Genomic DNA, 19,506 nt, shown 5'->3' with positions numbered 1-19,506 from the left:
GAAGCAGGTTCCTTGCAGGGAGCCTGATGTGGGACTCGATCCCAGGACCCCGGGATCACAACCTGAGCCACCCAGACATCCCTCTAAGCATCCCTCTATATTTGTGTAAATATAGTTGGGCTTTCTGCATACATAGTCACTTCATTTACAAACCGTCATATTTCCCAATTTTTCTAAACTTTTTTAGAGTCCTTGCAGAGTGTAGCTACTCCACTATATGTTAGTAGACATAGAGCAGACCATTCCAAATGGCAAGAAGGGTCCTAGGGAGAGTAGACACTTGTTCTGGCCCTGATCAAACTTGGAAAGCTGTTTTTGTTTTTTAAGATTTTATTTATTCATGAGAGACAGAGAAAGAGCAAGGGAGGCAGAGACACGGGCAGAGGGAGAAGCAGGCTCCCTGCATGGAGCCTGACGTGGGACTCGATCCCAGGCCTCCAGGATCACACCCTGGGCTACAGGCGGCGCTAAACCGCTGTGCCACCGGGGCTGCCTGGAAAATTGTTTTTCAATAGGATCTATGATGTAAATGGAACGTTTTCACATGTATTTCCTAAATGACGATTTTCTAAAATTCATGTCCTTAGTTGTTGGTCAGGTCTCTTAGGCTGGCAGTGATGACGGGTCTTTTAAATTTTGGGAGATTATTACCTTTTTTTTTCTTTTTAAGATTTTACTGATTTTAGAGAGAGATCATGTGAGCAGGTGGAGGGGCAGGGAGAGGCACAGGCGGACTTCCCACTGAGTGCAGAGTCCGATGCAGGGGCTGAGTCCCACGACCCTGAGATGATGACCTGAACCAAAACCAAGAACCAGACATTTAACTGATAGTGGCACCCACACACTCCTATAGCAAATTTTGATTCCTGCAGGGATTTTGCCTGGTGCTCTCTATGAGCAGTGACTGTTGAGTGCACGGCACTCTCCCATCAGAGGAATGTGGTGTTCACTGGGGTAAACGGTGCTCCTGAAACCAAACCATGTAAGGATGTTTGTTTTTATCCCTTACCTGTTTGGTGACTGACCTTGAGGGACACCCATTGCTGATCCCTTAGAGATATTCAAACTGCTGTCCCCATGATCATTTACCTTAGAAGACCTTCAAGACATAACCCCCAAACTTACAGGATTTCCACTGCATATTTCAGTATCTCAGCCCCCCAGTGTTCTCTCCAAACTCTGATGCCCACAGCTCCCACCTCTCTGGGCTGTTTAGACCCTGGATCGTAGTTTCTCGCTGGTCAGGATCTGGCCTTCCCTTCTCCAGAGTCCCTGCAAGTCTCAAATGGCTGACTCCACCATGTTGGCTTCACTTTTCCTAGGCTCCCCAGCGGGAGTGCTCTGTGGACCTTGACTGCAGTGGTGCCAGGGATAACTTGCTTTTCACCTGCTGCACCCTCTGAAACATGTCATCACACACACTCATCCACAGCAAACACGGCACACTGACCATGCATTCTCTCGGGTGACATACGAGTTCTAATGATCACACGTTGACCTTCTGCCCTGACTATATAATGGCCAACACCCTCAAAGTCAGAAAAACCAAGGAAGGGTGACTGGGTGATGGGCACTGAGGGGGGCACTTGATGGGATGAGCACTGGGTGTTAGACTATATGTTGGCAAATCAAACTCCAATAAAAAAAAATTATACAAAAGAACCCAGAAAAAACAGGGAAACAACTATGCAGATCATATGACTGTATACTCTGCAGCCGCATAGAATTGGTGATGCAGACATGTGGTCCTTGTATGGAGGGACTCTGGCTGTGCATGTGTGTTTGGATCATGAGGCATTTCCCAGTTTGACATCAACATGAAAACTCCATGCATAGAGGGGAGAGGCTTGTGGCACAGGGATAGGATGTGTGTGGACCTCCCATCAGTGCTTGGCAGTGCTTATTCTTGGCAGATGGTGTAGGATACAGGGAGCTAAGGATCTGCACACTAGGTGTTTGATACAAGCATATCAGCAAAAAGATTCATAGAAAAAATCCAGAAAATGTAACCAGGGTCCCCTGAGAATGCACTAAGGATTCAGTATGACTCCAAATTGTCAGGAGGATTTGTTGTCAGAGCAGTCCTGTTTCTCTTAAAACTTGGATATAAATGTTTCATACATAAAAAATATTAAAGTATTCTTTGCTTGAAGATATGTGAAGTAAAAGAATTGAAGTTCCTGCCATGAGTGAGTAGATTTTGTTGATCCAACCCATAAAAAGCAACAGCAAAACCTGGTTAAGTACACAAATCTTTGAAGTAAAAGATGTCTTTGAAGACATCAGTATGTAGGCTATTTTTTAAAATATATATATATATTTAAAAAAAAAAAGATTTTATTTATTCATGAGCAACCCAAAGAGCAGAACCAGCAAAGAGCAGAACCAGCGGCAGAGACATAGGCAGAGGGAGAAGCAGGCTCCCTGCGGGGAGCTCAATGCGGGGGGTGGGGGGAGTGGGGGGGGTGGATTTGATCCTAGGAGCTCAGGATCACACCCTGAGCTGAAGGCAGATGCTCAATTACTGAGCACTCAGGCGCCCCTGTAGGCTGTTTATTTTTTATTTTTTATTTTTTTTAAATTTTTTTTTAAATTTTTATTTATTTATGATAGTCACAGAGAGAGAGAGAGAGAGAGAGAGAGAGAGAGAGAGGCAGAGACACAGGCAGAGGGAGAAGCAGGCTCCATGCACCAGGAGGCCGATGTGGGATTCGATCCCGGATCTCCAGGATCGCGCCCTGGGCCAAAGGCAGGCGCCAAACCGCTGCGCCACCCAGGGATCCCCTGTAGGCTGTTTAAACAGGAATTTTTAAGGCACAATGGATGGGTCTAGGGGAGTCCACAGGAAGATGATTGCCTCATCCACACTAGATTTTCTCCTGGGGCAATTGAACATTAGTAGGGAGGGAGATTGAGACCCAGAAGAAAAGTGAAGCCTTTCTGGGCTTAGGAGAAATAAGATGGAACTTTGTGCAAGCAAAATATTGGGGCTTTGCTTCCTGGTAAGTCATGGTGAGTAGAGGTGAGATAATAGTAGGAAATAAATATTCACTTCAAAGGTGTATTTGTGAAAGTTTAGGGGATTGCGGGACCAGAAGAGAATATAAGCACTAGGATTCCACATGGGTAAAAGCCCTTACTGTGAACGGTGAGGTCCCCAGGCATTTCCACACCTGAAGCACCTGTTTAGTGTGGACACTGATGATCTTGGGGAGAGACATCACTAGGGAGTGAAAACAGGTTGATGGGGTGTTGGCCGACAGAATTCCCAAACTTGGCTGCTTTTTTTTTTACAGGCAAGAAAGCTATTATAATACAGTCCCATGGTTTGGGAGGATTACTTCCAACTGCAGGAAGACATCTGCACTGACTTTTTTTTTTTTTTTTTTTTTAAGATTTTTTTTTGGGGGGGTGCTGAAACCTGAGAACGAACTTTTTAAAGGATTTTATTTATTGGAGAGAGCGAGAGAGCGAGCGTGCACAAGTGGAGAGCAGCAGGAGAGGAGAAGCAGATCCCCTACTGAGCAGGGAGCCAGATGTGGGGCTCAATCCCAGGACCCTGAGATCATGGTCTGAGCTGAAAGCAGATGCTTCACTGACAGCCACCCAGGTGTCCCTTACTACTTTTGAAATTTTGGTAGCAATACTACATGTCCTTTTAAAGGAGGACAATTGACATACCAGCAGACCTTACTTGATCTATTAAGAATTTCTGATGATTTTCCATAAAATAGCTTCTCCATTATGAATTCTCTTATTTTCATAGATTTTTATCTTCCTGGTGATTTCTTTTTTCACTTATTTCCTGTTTTAGCAGTTACCCTACATTAAATTTTCTTGTGCACACAGCAAGGTGGTGTTTAGCTGAATGAGCATGCAGATTGGGTACAGACATAGTTTCTGTTCCGTGGAGTTTACTTATTTCTTTGACTAGAACAAGTTTCTGGGGAACCAGGGTGACTCAGTCAGTTAAACATCTGCCTTTGGGAAAAAAAAATAAACATCTGCCTTTGGCTCAGGCCATGATCCCAGGGTCCTGGGATGGAGTCCCGCATCGGGTTTCCTGCTTAGCGGGGAGTCTGCTTCTCCCTTTCCCTATGCCTGCTGCTTTACTTGTGTGCTGTCAATTAAATAATTAAAATGTTTTTTACAGCCCCCAAGTTTCTTTTTTCTTTTCTTTTTTTTTTAGTCCCCAAGTTTCTGTAGAATTCTTCCAATATAGTTTTTGCATCTATGAACATGAACACATAATTTTCACATTTCTATTGATATGATTGTCTTAATGGATATCCTCAATCTGAATCACACTTGCATCCTGACATAAAGGTCACTTGATCATGGTATGATATTTCTTAAGTTGATGAATATTTACTTATATTTTGTGCAATACTTTAACATTTCTTTGCATATGTCCAATTTGTCTGACAGGTATTATATGGGCCAATCTATGGGAAGATCTATTATCAGCCTTATATTCAGTGTTTATAAAACCACTGGGAAAGATCGACTAAAGCAATACTATGAAATAATTCATTAATGGAGCTTCTCTCTTGGACTGTATGAACCTAGCTTTTGTGTGTGTGTTTCCTTTTGTTAATTCCTCCGCCCCCTTTACATATATTTGGCTTACAAGAACACAGATTCATTCTCTTTCTGTTCTGGAATAAGAACGGTAAAACCAACATGAATGTTAATGGACTAAAATCACACTCTCAGTGGGGCTGCGTTCTTTCTGAAGGCTCCAGGAGACGATCTGTTTTCTTTCCTGGCTTCTGGAGGTTGCCTACATCTCTGGCTCACATATCCCTTCCAGGAGTCACACCACTCCAACCTCTGCCTCCATCATCACATCTGTGCCTGTGACTCTCCTGCTTCCCTGTTTCCTGTGTAAGGATCTACCTGAATAAAATTCCCTACAGTCTCCCATCTCAAAATATTAACTCAATCACATCTGTAATCTCTTCAGTCAAGTCAGGTAACATACTCAGCTTCAAGGAATTAGGATGTATCATTAGTAAAAACTAGGATGTTCTTCTGTGTAAATGGGTATAAGCATCAAACTCAGCGCATTCCCGGTGCTGGGTTAGCACCTTCTACTCCTCAGGCCCTCTTCAGGTGTGGTCAGCCGTCCCAGTCTTGTTCTGCACGGTCACCGAATCTGACCCTAAGGGTCAAGTCTCCTCCGACATCTTTAACTTGAAATAGGTCCACAGCCTTTTCTTGACTTTTACAACCTCAGCAGTTGTGAAGATTGCGGGCCAGTCACTTTCTAGATTGTTCTGCATTATAAATTTGTCCAGTGTTTATTTTTTAAAAAAGATTTTATTTATTTATTCATGAGACACACACACACACACACACAGAGGCAGAGGCAGAGACGCAGGCTCCATGCAGGGAGCCCAACATGGGACTCGATCCCGGGTCTCCAGGATCAGGCCCCGGACTGAAGGTGGCGCTAATCCTCTGAGCCATCCAGGCTGCCCTATTTCCGCATTTTTTAAAAGTCAGTAATAATGTAGAAGTGATGAAGTGATGCTGTGCTTTCTTGTTCCATGGCTGATGGTTTCCACGTGGATCACTCCAATTAAGGTAGACTCTGAAAGACTTGGCTGTCGAGCCTCTCTTTTACTTGTTTCTCTTACATTGTTCAATTTAGAATCTCATCTCTGTGGAGGTAAGTGATAAGCTATATGTATACCTGTATCAAGTATAGATATTTATCCCTACTATGGATACACACAGACACATATATATTCTACATTTATATATTAAGTAACACTGAATTGCAAAGATCTGTCTCTATTTCTCTTTTTTTTTTGGTCTCTATTTCTGATGCCAATATTTGACATTATGTTCTTGTGCCCATTCTGAACTGTTTTTTTTTTTTTTTTTCATTTTGAACTGTTGACAAATGCTCCTAACATTCCTGTGGAATCCCATTTCTCCATTCATAATAAAATGATGGTGCCACTCAGGAATTGGAGGCTTAGCAGCCAATTGGATTTCAGCATAAGAAACCTCAGGGAAGGACAACATTTCCTGAAACACACGCTTATCTTCATCTGAATCTTGAGATGAGGTCCTCCGCAGATGCTTCTGCTGAGACCCCCTTATAGGAAGAGAAGGGAAAACCTGGAAGACACTTTTCCAACTCTGACATGGTACTGAGTACTGTGCCCCTAGTGCTTCTCAGTCTCTCTCCAGCCCAGGGATCTCTGAAAATGCTTCTCCCTTTGCCTGTGTCTCTGCCACTTTCTATCTCCTATGAATAAATAAATGAAGCCATAACCTTTGTTTGGGGTTTCCTAAACAGTGAGACCAATGCCATGCTTGTGTTCACCTGATCTGTGATCTGTACGACACTGCCTGGGATGGGGAGTCGAACAGGGGGAGCCAGGACTTCTGTGGCAAAGGCTCTTGCTTGTGCCATCATATGAGTGATTATAGGATCAAAGCTTTCATTTGTGATTTGATGCTTTGTCTGCTGCTCTGACACCTGGCACCTGAGTCTCTCTCCACAAGGCCAGTGAGCTCCTGGCAGCAGAAACTGCATGGGGTGTGCACATGGGGAGATGGCGAAATGAGGTCCATGATGTGTTTGTCGGAAGGGATGAAGAGCCCTGTGCTGGCATAGGATGTAGGCAGAAAGAACGTAGATTTCTGAGACCTGGTGAGAACTGGCAGAGTGATTGGAAACACATGACAACAGACATGGGTTGTGGGCACAGGCATTGGAAATATACAGAGGAAAACATGGCATGGTGATGCTGGAGACAGACATGGTTGGGGGGCACAGGGTTTGAGAAGACAAGAGAGAACCATGGGACCCATCTAAATCAATGTCTTGTGTAAAATTATAGACTTCTGTGGACACATTAGAGTAGAAGAAAGATGAAATCCGTCACCTTTGTTTCCTTCAGGAAGCATATAGAAGTAAGGAAATAGCAAAGACAAGAGTATAAGAGAATGACTTAGAAAAAAAACAATATAAAAATAAAGAAGGGTAAAAGTTGATAGTAATACCAGCAATGAACAAGCTGAGGAACAGAAATGGAGAGCAGACCAAAGCAGTGACGTTGGAGATGCTCTGTGAGCCTGCAGACACTGATCGGATGCTGCCAGGGCTTTGGAACCGTGAGGGACACAGTCGGCCCATAACCAGCCCCCCCGCCTGCTCACAGCCTCTGCTCATGGCCCCAAGCTCATGGGCTCATGGCCCCCACTCATAGCCTGCTGATTCTTCCCAGGCCCGAGCCCAGGGTGCCCTGAAATGTGTGGTGAGAAGGTACATCCTTGACAAGTTCCAGATCTTGGATGGAAAGCATTTTTTTTTTTTTTTTCCTTTTCACCACTAAGTATCCTGTTAGCTCTAGGGTTTTTGTTTGCTTGTTTGTTTTGTTTTGTTTGTTTTGTAGATGCATTTTACCAGATTAAAGGAATTCCCTTCCCTTACTGGTATCTTTGGAGTGTGCAAGATGACTGGATATTGAAATTTGTTGTTTCCCTGCATCTCTTGAGTTTTCACTGTTGTGATAATATGGTGAATTATATTCACTTAAAAAGTATTGATTCAGAAAAGAAGTACTGATTTAGCCTTTCACTCCTAAGATGATCTCTGCATTGTCTTAATGTTGCTTGTAGGTCTGTGGGTATATATGTATATTAATGTATTTATGTATACATAATATTCATATAGATTTTAACACTTTAAATAAACTTTTTACTTTTTTTCAGCTTTGTTGTGTTATAATTAATAAATTGCAGTGGAGGGATCCCTGGGTGGCACAGCGGTTTGGCGCCTGCCTTTGACCCAGGGCGCGATCCTGGAGACCCGGGATCGAATCCCACGTCGGGCTCCCGGTGCATGGAGCCTGCTTCTCCCTCTGCCTGTGTCTCTGCCTCTCTCTCTCTGTGTCTATCATGAATAAATAAATAAAATCTTTAAAAAAAATAAAATGAGTCTCTTGTAGACAGCAAATAGATGGGTCTTGCTTTAAAAAAAAATTGCAGTGGAATATATTTAAATTATACAAAATGATTTTTTTTTTTAAGATTCTATTTATTTATTCATGAGAAACACACAGAGAGAGGGAGAGACGTAGGTGGAGGGAGAAGAAGGCTCCTCCCAAGGAGCCTGTTTTCGGGACTTGATCCCTGGACCAGGATCACACCCTGAGCTGAAGGCAGACGCTCAACCACTAGCCACCCAGGCATCCCCATACATGATGATTTGATGTACATATATGTACATATACATTGTGGAGAATTCTCAGTCAAGTTAATTAACACTTATATCACCAGCTGGAAATCCAAGTATAACTTTTGACTCCCCCCAAAACTGAACTACTAATGGCCTTGTGTTGTTTGGATACCTTACTGATAACATAATCAATATCACATTTTTGTACTGTATTTTTACAATGAAATAAGCTAGAGAAAAGAGTTGATATTAAGAAAACATAAGGGGGAGGAACTGCCTGGTATAGCTCAGTGGTTGAGCATATGCCTTCGCCTCAGGTCCTGATCCCATGGTCCTGGGATTAAGTCCTGCATAGGGCTCCCTGCAGGGAGCCTCCTTCTCCCTTTGCTTGTGTCTCTGCCTCTTTCTCTCTATCTCCCATGAATAAATAAATAAAATCTTAAAATTTTACTGTATCCTACTGTATTGAAAAAAAGGCATGCAGAAGTGGGCACACACAATTTAAAGTTGTGTTGTTCAAGGGTCAGCTATATGTGTATATACATACGTGTGTATGGTGTGTGTGTGTGTGTGTGTGTGTGTGTGTGTGTGTGTGTGTGGTGTGGCCTCCCACAGCATTCAGACAGACCTATGCTTATCTACAGAACCAAGAAGACATCTACCCTGAACCCTATTCTCACAAGTCAGCTGCTGGGAAAGAAACCTATGAGAACCATCTGCTCTATAGGGTCTCCCATTGAAAGACCTGAAGTGAGCTTTACCTCACTTCATGGACTGGAGAGAAGATAGGAAATAGCTGTCACTGACACAATGACACTGTCCAGGCACTGTGGCCCAGACCCTGCCCTCATTATCACTTTGGCAGACAACGGGCCTGAAGTCTGTTCCCATGATGTTCCCTGGGCTGCCTCTAAAACATGTGGACTGGGCCATGTCCTAATCCATCAGGCACAAATCTAGTGTCATGATGTAAACTCAAACCTGAACTCATGGCCTGCTGCGTGGACACTGGGCCAGGATTCTAAGCTCAGCCTCAAGGTATCAGGCAAAAGATCTGACCAGATGTCCATCTGGACTCCCCATAAGCCCCCAAATAAACTGAGACTCCTTCCCTTCTAGATCACCCAGGAGAGCCTCAGAGACCTGATTTGGACACTGTTCAAACTCTCCACTTTCTATCCATTACAACTGGACTTGGACCAAAGGAAAACCCCACATGACCAGGAAGATGGCAGCTGAGGTTCTGAGCACAGACTTCATCTGAATGCCGTCTCCACCTGCACTGGTCCTCATTCTTCACCATCCAGCCATGTTCTAGGCCAATCCTTCAGAATGGTCTTCAGCACAGTAGACGGCGATTGATGAAGCTCCAGATTCATAGCAGCTCTCATTCCATCCACCTGAGAAGCATACACCTCAATTTCAGACGCCTCAGTTTTTCCAGATGCTGTCCCTATGTCCCCTTTAGTGTCCTCTGTGAAGACCTCTGGTGTCCCCCTGAGAAGAATGACTGGGAGGGAGACCCCTTGCAGGATGTGAATGCATCCTTGTCTCATGTGACTTGGAGGTTATTGCTGCATCGACAAGGACAAAGATGTAAGAGGCAGCTGTTTCTGGTTCTGCAGTGCTTCTCCAGCTTGGCATGTGTGCAGATGCTGGAATCCCAGACAGCACTTCGGGGACACATGCAGACACCACATATTTAGTTATATAAACTGAAATTGTATTTTTTTTTAAAGATTTTATTTATTTATTCATGAGAATACACAGAGAGGAGAGAGAGAAGCAGAGACACAGGCAGAGGGAGAAGCAGGCTCCATGCAGGGAGCCTGATGTGGGACTTGACCCTGGGTCTCCAGGATCACACCCTGGGCTGAAGGCGGTGCTAAACCGCTGAGCCACTGGGGCTGACCCTGAAATTGTATTTTTAAAAAGATTTTATTTATTTATTCATGAATGACACAGAGAGAGAGAGAGAGAGAGGCAGAGACATAGGCAGATGGAGAAGCAGGCTCCCTGCAGGGAGTCCATCTGGAACTGGATCACAGGTCTCCAGATCACAACCTGAGCTGAAGGCAGACACTCAACCACCAAGCCACCCGGGTGCTCCTGAAATTGTATTTATAATTAAAGTTTTTTTTTTTTTAAATTTTATTTATTTATTCATGAGAGACACAGAGAGAGAGAGGCAGAGACACAGGCAGAGAGAGAAGCAGGCTCCATGCAGGGAGCCCCATGTGGGACTCGATCCCGCGGCTCCAGGATCAGGCCCTGGGCTAAAGGCGGCGCTAAACCGCTGAGCCATCCGGGCTGCCCCTGAAATTGTATTTAAAATGGAACTTATTGGGACACTTGTGTGGCTCGGTAGTTGAGCATCTGCCTTCGGCTCAGTGTAATCCTGGTCCGGGGATCACATCCCGCATCAGGCTTCCTGGGAGGACCCTGCTTCTTCCTCTGCCTATGTCTCTCATGAATAAATAAATAAAATCTTTTTTTTTTTTTTAAAATGATGAGCACTTCTTTATTTTTATTTTTTTTAATTTTTATTTATTTATGAGAGTCACAGAGAGAGAGAGAGAGGCAGAGACACAGGCAGAGGGAGAAGCAGGCTCCATGCACCGGGAGCCCGATGTGGGATTCGATCCCGGGTCTCCAGGATCGCGCCCTGGGCCAAAGGCAGGCGCCAAACCGCTGAGCCACCCAGGGATCCCTAAATAAATAAAATCTTAAAAAAAAGAAAGGAACTTATTAAACTGGAATATGAACTATTTTTAATTAGTTTTGTTAAAAAATGAGTCAAGTTGTGTGAGTAGGTTTTAAACTATAATCTAAATAGAATACTATTAATCTGCATTTGGTCTGCAAATGATTACATTTTGATAAAATCCGTGAAAGGACCCACCTATGTGGTGTGTAGTTTTTATTTATTTTTATTTTTAATTTATTTAATTAATTTATTTAAAAAAAGATTTTATTAATTTATTTATTCATGAGAGACAGAGAGATAGAGAGGCAGGGACACAGGCAGAGGAAGAAGCAGGTTCCACGCAGGAAGCCCGATGTGGGACTCGATCCTGGGGGCTCTGGGATCACACCCTGAGCCAAAGGTGGACGCTCAACCACTGAGCCATCCAGGCATCCCTGGTGTGTAGTTTTTAAAGTGTCCTCTCCAGAGATAAGAGTTTTTGGCTCTGTTGAAGTGTTTCAGTGAAAATCATCATGGGGAATAGTCTATCGTCCTGTATATTTTGGCTTTTTTTTTTCTTAAGATTTTATTTATTTATTTATTTGAGAGAGAGAGAGAGAGAGCTTGAGCAGGGAGGAGAGGCAGAGAGAGAAGCAGACTCTTCAATGAGCCGGGAGCCCCACATGGGGCTTGATCCCAGGACCCAGGGATCATGACCTGAGCTGAAGGCAGATGCTTCGCCAACTGAGCCAGCCAGATGCTGTTGTAAGTATGTCTTTTTAAAAAATTATTTCATTATTAATAAAATTCTTCCAAATTTGACATATTATGCAGGTATCTTAACTTTTAAGCATTGAAGACATTTTGTAAATTATTTTTATTCATCAAAGTTTATCTGGGAATAAAAAGGAGGTTGGTATGATCTGTACCTTATTTATTTAATTTTTTTAAAAAGATTTTATTTATTTATTCATGAGAGACACACAGAGAGAGGCAGAGATACAGGCAGAGGGAGAAGCAGGCTCCCTCCAGGGAAGCCTGATAAGGGACTTGATCCCAGGACTCCAGGATCATGCCCTGAGCCAAAGGCAGATGCTCAACCGCTGAGCCAGCCAGGGGTCCCAGGACCTGTATCTTATTAAAAACCCGAATCTTGGGCAGCCCGGGTGGCTCAGCGGTTTAGAGCCACCTTTGGCCCAGGACGTGATCCTGGAGACCCGGGATTGATCCCACATCAGGCTCCCTGCATGGAGCCTGCTTCTCCCTCTGCCTGTGTCTCTGCCTCTCTGTGGGTTTCTCATGAATAAACAAAATCTTTAAAAAAAAAAAAAAAAAACAGAAACAACACAAATCTTAGGCACAACTCAGCCCCAGCGCATCAAGATATGCATATAAACGCTGTTCCTTTTTTTTTCTTTTAAGATTTTATTTATTCATTCGTGACAGATACAGAGAGAGAGAGAGAGGCAAAGACATAGGCAGAGGGAGAGAGCCTGCTTCATGCCGGGAGCCTGACATGGGACCCGACCCGGGGTCTCCAGGAGCACACCCTGGGCCAAAGGCGGCGCTAAGCTGCTGGGCCACTGGGGCTGCCCATAGATGCTGTTCCTAAGTGGATCTTATGTATATTAAATTGTGGAAAGTACTGCAAACAGACTGATCCTCTGTTTTTCTCACATTGGAATCAGTTGTTGAGATTTACACAATTTTTATTATCTAGGCCCTACCTTAAAGATACCAATTACCTGCTGTTCTTTGTTTTGAGGCCTGTGCCTTGAGCCACACCGTGTCCAGGTGGTGGTAATGGGCAGCAGAACTTGAGAACCTCGGAGTTGTTGGTGAAGAGATCACAGCATGCTCATGCGGTCCACATTTTCTAACTTTGGAAAAACTGTCACTAGCATCCACAAAAGTTGTATGGCTCCATAAGGGAAGGATTTCCTTCTGAAGAGCAAATAAGGTCTCCTTCCTCCCTGTCGAGTACTCACCTCATTGGTGCTTCTTTCTTTCGACAGGATTTTGTCCCTAAGTGCAGGGCATCTCCTGTAGAGCAAGAAAAGGTCCATGAAAAACACCGGGAAAGGAAAGGAACCCAAGGTTGGACCAGTCCTCCGATCCTCCACAGCCCATGAAATGATCTGGTCTCTGTGTCACTTGGGTCACAGGCTGGTTTTGTGTAGGACAAGGCCTGGGCTCCTGCTCTGCATCTTGCCTCATTATTCTAGCATAGCTCTTCATTTCTGGGAATATTGAAACAGTCTGGAGAAGCACAGAAAATTGCTCTCCTTTCTGGAATCTTTCAACAACCAAAGGAGTTAAAGACTCTTAGGGTCATACATAAATAGCAATTTGAGTTCTGGGGTGGAAAGCGAGCAGCAAGCTACATGTTTGAAATGCAAACAGGGATCAGAGGGTTAGGAGGCAGGAAGGCATTGTTAGAACAGTATGATGCACAGCTCCACTCCAAACACTTGAAATGATGTCCAGGATGACTGTGTTTCTTACAAAGCTCCAGGTGACCCCAGTAGGAAATCAGTATTGAGAACCATTTAGCTAAATACTGCTCTTAAACCCTTCCCTGCTTACAGATGTTTTGGAGATCCAGGGCTTGACACGAGATTTTGTTTCAAGCTGTTTGGGATGGAACCATGAATGTTCACATTCAAAGTCACTGGTGGTGGGATCCCTGGGTGGCGCAGCGGTTTAGCGCCCGCCTTTGGCCCAGGGCGCGATCCTAGAGACCCGGGATCGAATCCCACGTCGGGCTCCCGGTGCATGGAGCCTGCTTCTCCCTCTGCCTTTGTGTGTGTGTGTGTGTGTGTGTGTGACTATCATAAATAAATAAAAATTAAAAAAAAAAAGTCACTGGTGGTGCTCACATGGGCGCCCCCAGATGCCCCTCACATGCCCTATGGGGGTGAGCACAGCACACACTAGTGCCTCACAGCCATCAGTTCTCAGTACAACTGGTATCCCCTTTGACTCCCCCTGTGGTTACCTCTTTCGCTGGCTCTTATTAAACGGATAGGTCAATAGTGTCTGAGCAAGGCAGTATTTGAGAAACACATGTGCATTCATTGGAGCAAGCTTGTTTGGGCATGTACTGTGTGCTCTCAGGTTTGCCAGGATGTGCTGTGTGCCAGGTGCTGTGCTGTGGACCCCCGCACACCCTGGCTGTCTGTGCTGCAGCCTGGTGGACCCCGTGCACAGCCACAGCGTCTGGGTTCAGGGGTGACTCTGTGCTGCCTGGGGCATGGAGGTCTGCCCGTAGATAGGACTGAGGTCTCCCGTGAGGCCAGGGCCTCTAAGGGTGTATCTACGTCAGGATGTGAGGGCCATTGGCCAATGGATTTTGCTCACATATTCACCAAGGATTGCTGTGTTTTCTTCACTTCCCATGCAGTGATTTTGGAGGACCTGTGCACGTGCTCAAGACACAGCTTGGAGAGATGAGTTTAATACTGAAAAGTAACATGGGTGCTACCCCAGGGCCTTCTACGCCATGTGCTCCTGTCCTCACAACGGGGAATGGGGGCTTCCTTTCTGTACCATCCTAACCAAACCTATGAACTGACGTGCAGCAAGTTCTCAACAGATTTCTCCTCTCAAGCTGGAGATGAGAGGTTCCCTAAGATGAGAGGACACCAGAGTCCTAACAAGGAGGAATTCTTATCCCTCACGGAATGAAGTGGACATAGGGTCCCTTCTGTGTACTGCATTGTTTTTCATTTTTGTGTCTGCATTGCATTTTAGAGAGGCCACCTCTTCATCGAGGCCATCTGAGCATTACTGTGCTTAGGTAGGGCTGAATTTTTCCTGAAAATAGGAATACTTATTTATCAGGGGGCTCTTCAAACGAATGCCTGGAAATCCTTTTTTAATTGTAATAGCAGCAAAGAAAAGCAAATAAGTTATGCTTCAGTGCCCTGTCATTTCCTTTTACTGGCCTATTTCTATTGGCTCTAACTCCAGTGAGGTAAACAGACACTCAGAGCCGAGGGGACGTCCCTTCTACCTCAGACACACACTATGTATAAATACAAACACAGGAGATGTGAGGGAGGTGGCTGGAGGCTGGAAAGTTTACACCGACAGAAGTCTTATCGCTGGACTCCAATGAAAAGAGGGAAGGAAACTTAAATTGGAGGTTTTGGAAACCTAGATTCCTTGACCATCAAGTAATGCGCAGACCTCACTCCTTTATCTGCACCTACTTTACTGCTAGTCTGAGCAGAAGGGAACTCAGTCCTGGAGCAGCAGTGGAGATGATTTCTCCTCCACTTTTTCAGTCCTACTAGTTTCTGTTCCTTTGCTTAAGAGAGAGTTATTTTCTACAATTTAAACCCAATATATTTAAAAATATAAAAAATACTCAAAAGTTGGGAGAAACTGGTATTACTTATGGAAATGTCAGAATACTGCTCAGATTTAGAGACACTCTATGAAATTGAAGCATGATGGGCACCTGAGTGGAACAGTTAGTGAAGCATTCAACTCTTGGTTGAGGTGGGGCTCTAGTGCTCAGTGGGGATTCTCAGTCCTCCTCTTCCCTCTGGACCCCCACCCCTGCACAACTGCACTCTCTCAAGTAAGTAAATAAGTAAATCTTAAAAAAAAAAAAAAAAAGCAGCATGAATGACTGGGATTTGATCTTGCCAAAATCCAGGCAGCAAAAACTTAAGAATTTTTAAAGTAAATAGGGGAGTACCTGGTGGCTCAACCGGTGAAGCATCTGTCTTTGTGAGCTCCTGGGGTCCTGGGATGGGCTCCCCGCTCAGTGGAGAGCCTGCTTCTCCCTCTCTTTTTGCTCCTCTCACTGTGCTGCTAGAGCTCTGTCAAATAATTAATAAAATATATTTTTTTAAAGATTTTATTTATTTATTCATGGGGGACACAGAGACAGAGACAGAGACACAAGTAGAGGGAGAAGCAGGCTCCATGCAGAGAGCCTGATGTGGGACTCGATCCCAAGTCTCCAGGATCAGGCCCTTGGCTGAAGGAGGGGCTAAACCGCTGAGCCACCCAGGCTGCCCTAATTAATAAAATCTTAAAAAAAAAAAAACCTGCTAAAGGTATTACTGAGGCCTCTGAAAGTCGAAAATGGAGTTTTATTATTTTTCAAATATTCATGTAAAATAACAGACATCCATAACAAATATGCCTGGAAATATTGAAAAACTAATTATGGAATGCCACCCTCATTTAACCCAAAGACATCAGAATTTATTAATCATCTCTGCACCTTCTGAACAGAATGAACTAAATGGAAAGAGGACTATAGGTGCAGAGCCCGGGACGGCGTCTCTAACCCCTGCGTAGTCGCGGGCCAGAAACCAGTCAGGCTCTGCGGAGTCCCCGCCCTGGCCTAGTGTGGCGACTGCCAGGCCCTGGTCCCCGGCCTCTGCAGCCCACCTGCTCCCCCGGCTCCCTGACCCTGGTGCGCCCACCGCCCTCCCCGGCCTCGCGGTCGTCGGCCACTTAAGCCGAAACCGAGAAAAAGGTTTTTAAAGAAATGTTTTAACTTATTTTTTTAAGAGAGAGCATGAGCCAGCGAGAGTGACCACCAGGCGGGGTGTAGGGGGAGGCGGCAGAGAGAGAAGCAGGCTCCCCGCCAACAAGGGACCCCCCCACCCATGTGGGGCTCGACCCCAGGATCCCAGGATCCCAGGATCCTGACCTGACTCGACCCCAGGATCCCAGGACCTCAGGACCCGGGGATCCTGACCTGACTCCACCCCAGGACCCCAGGGCCCCGGGATCCTGACCTGAGCGGAAGGCAGCCCTTCACCCTGACTTCCCAGGCGCCCCTGAAAAAGCTTTTTGTGACAGAAGAAGCCCTTCCAAGGCTGGGAAGGAAACATCTCGGCGCTGACGACGCTTATTCCTCTCGGCGGTAACCTGCAAGGCGCCGAAGGACCCGCAGAACGCACGCCGCCCGGCGCACCTGCGCGGACTCTTCGAGGACTAGGACAGACCGGAAGCGTCGCGGCCTGGCGGAAGGACGTGCTGCGTCCGCTCGCACTGGCCCCGCCCTCCTCAGGTCCCGCCTCCCCGCGACCTGTGACCCGGAAGCGCTCTCCGGGGGCGCCCTTCCCGCCTGTGAGCGCGGGCTTCGGTCTCGTAGCGCAGGACGGCGCTCGCGGTGGGGGTGCGTCCCGGTCCTCCCCCTGAGCCCGGCGCTGGGAGGGGACGACCAGCGCTTCCCCGGACGCCTCCTGCCCTGCGTCCCGGATGCCATGCGGCTGGCTGTCCCTGCCGGGGTGTGCTTACGGTCCCGCCGGCAACTTCCTCCGGGACCATCTGGATTCCGTCCGTGGGAACCTGGAGGTGGCCGCGGGGCGGGGAAGGGTCGGGTGTGTGCGTGCGAAGAGGGGGTGACGGGCCGTGTGCACGTGGGGGAGGGGCGAGGAGGGGGTGACGGACCGTGTGCACGTGGGGAGGGGCGAGGAGGGGGTGACGGGCCGTGTGCACGTGGGGAGGGGCGAAGAGGGGGTGACGGGCCGTGTGCACGTGGGGGAGGGGCAAGGAGGGGGTGACGGGCCGTGTGCACGTGGGGAGGAGGTGGGGGCGGGGGAGCACGCTCCGACTGTGAAGGACGCAGACCCCGGAGGGAGGCCGGAGCGCAGCGGAGCAGGAGGGCGGTGACCGAAGGGCAGCTATCAGAGTCGTCATAGTTTGTTCTCATAATCTTCTGTGTTTATTGTGTCGTGCTTAGATTATGAAGCTTTCTGCTCCTTATTGTAGAAGATCTTTGGAAGTTCATCATTTTGCACTGTTTCAATGTGCATTTGTTAAGGATAGTGACCTTTATTTTTTATTTTGGGATTAACAGTCACAATTTTGTTTAACCGGTTTGTCTAATAATAGATTAATTTTTTAAAATTTTTATTTATTTTTTAATATTTTATTTATTTATTCATGAGAAACACAGAGAGACAGAGACAGAGGCAGAGGGAGAAGCAGGCTCCATGCAAGGAGCCCGACGCGGGATTCGATCCTGGGACTCGAGGATCACACCCTGGGCCGAAGGTGGTGCTAAACCGCTGAGCCACCCGGGCTGCCCTAGATTTTTTTTTTTTTTAAGGTGATACTTTAACGTTGTGGGCTGTGAACTAACAGTTTCCCACTAAGGACTTGCTCCCTTTATGCCTTCGCAGCCAGGGTTGAAGGGTGAGGTGTTGTAACAAACCTGTCTGCTCAGGAGTGGGTCACGAGGAGCCGTTTACTTAGGTGGCCGTCCTTCATGATTTCCAGGGCCAGTAATGAATTCTTCCTAATTTCTGATAGTTCACTGTGATGTTTTAGAAGAGTGAGATACTTGTGATCATTATGATTAAAACCATGACAGATAAGTTGCCCTTGCTGAGGAGTCTGCAGTGTGGTCTGTCATCTTTGGACATAGGGGAGGGAAGAGAAGGGCTGACCCTAGGGCATTCAGATCACAGTGTCCCTGCAGGGGTACCAGTGGCTGCGTCCTGCTGGCTTCCGCTGGCTTTCTTGCCTGGCCCAATATATGGGAGCAGGGTTTGCAGGCAGTAGGAGAGGACAAGACGGAACACAGATGTGTCTCCCAAGAACAGGGGCTCTTGGTGAAGTGGTGACAAATCAGGAGTGGGACCCTGGGAAGATCAGGAACAGGAAAAACAAGTGTCTCTGCCCATCTTCACCCGGAGATCCTTTGCTCAGCAGGAACTACAAGTGTTTTCACTGTCTGATTTCAAGTGAAGGCCAGTCCCCTAATCACAAACCACTGCTGCCAAGTGACATGTGGCTTTAACTAGGATACAAAAACTTTCTGAAGAAATGAGCAGAAAAACCAAACTCTGGGTCTTCATGTTGGAGTTTATCATCCATGTATCTTCTGAAGAAGAGATTCAAGCAGCCAAACACTTGCAAAGATGAGAAACCACTTCCTTGATCTTATAAAAATCTAACAGAAGAGAAACAAAGAATAGAAGGGAGATCTGCACCTAGATGAGGGCAGTAGTGAGCAGTAAAGGAGAATATGACATAGTTGCATTAAGTGCTTACAGAGTCCAACCTCATCAGCTGGGGAAGCCCCCTGGACACACACCCAGGCATAACATCCTCCCCTCAGGTGAGACCTCTCCCTCAACCATCCCCACCAGGGCTGTATTATGGGGCCAGTGATGGGGTCTGAGGTTAAACATGTATGTGTTCCTGCAGTATGGAATGAGCTGCATTTCCACATTTTCATGTCTTCACATCTTCAAGGAGCCCAGGCCATGTGTGCTTGCCTCCCCTCCTGCATTCCATTCTGGGGGGCCAACCCAGCCTGGAGCAGGAGGGGATGCGAGACAAGATCTACAGTCCTGGGTGTGCAGACCAGAGCGCCAGTTCTGACTAGGAGGCCAGCTAATGTCCACTAAGCGGGCCCCCGAGGTCAGTCATGCAGCACGAGTATTACAAACCTGCTTTAGCCTGCCTATGTCCCTGCAGTTTGGGGTGGTGGGTTATGCAGGACGCATCACAGAAACTTCCATCCATACAATCCAGTGTAGGAGTCTCTGTGGGAGGTGTCCCACTATTTCAGTAGAACGCAGAGGACTCATCTCCACATGTTGAATTCCTTCCAGCGTGTATGGTTTTGACACAAGAA

The 19,506-nt window shown here is 46.3% G+C and overlaps 1 long non-coding RNA gene across 7 annotated transcripts in view; it reads right to left on the bottom strand.

The window, feature by feature from the left end:
• Positions 1–16,925, bottom strand: part of LOC144296101 (uncharacterized) — a 30,822-nt gene extending 13,897 nt beyond the window's left edge. The window contains exons 1-4 of one of the 7 annotated variants that reach the window (XR_013363231.1): positions 16,652–16,920; positions 15,595–15,718; positions 9,456–9,600; positions 5,356–5,666 (exon numbers count right to left, since the gene is read on the bottom strand). This is a non-coding gene — a long non-coding RNA (uncharacterized LOC144296101). Of the gene's footprint in view, positions 1–5,352; positions 9,601–12,874; positions 12,930–15,594; positions 15,719–16,651 lie in introns of those variants that run through there. The other 6 variants (XR_013363233.1, XR_013363230.1, XR_013363229.1 and 3 more) reach the window with 6 other exon arrangements.
• Positions 16,926–19,506: the final 2,581 nt, after the last annotated feature.

The sequence above is a fragment of the Canis aureus genome, chromosome 24, assembly GCF_053574225.1.
Source record: "Canis aureus isolate CA01 chromosome 24, VMU_Caureus_v.1.0, whole genome shotgun sequence".
Classification (NCBI taxonomy): domain Eukaryota; kingdom Metazoa; phylum Chordata; class Mammalia; order Carnivora; family Canidae; genus Canis; species Canis aureus.
This window is presented reverse-complemented; position numbering and strand designations above follow the sequence as displayed.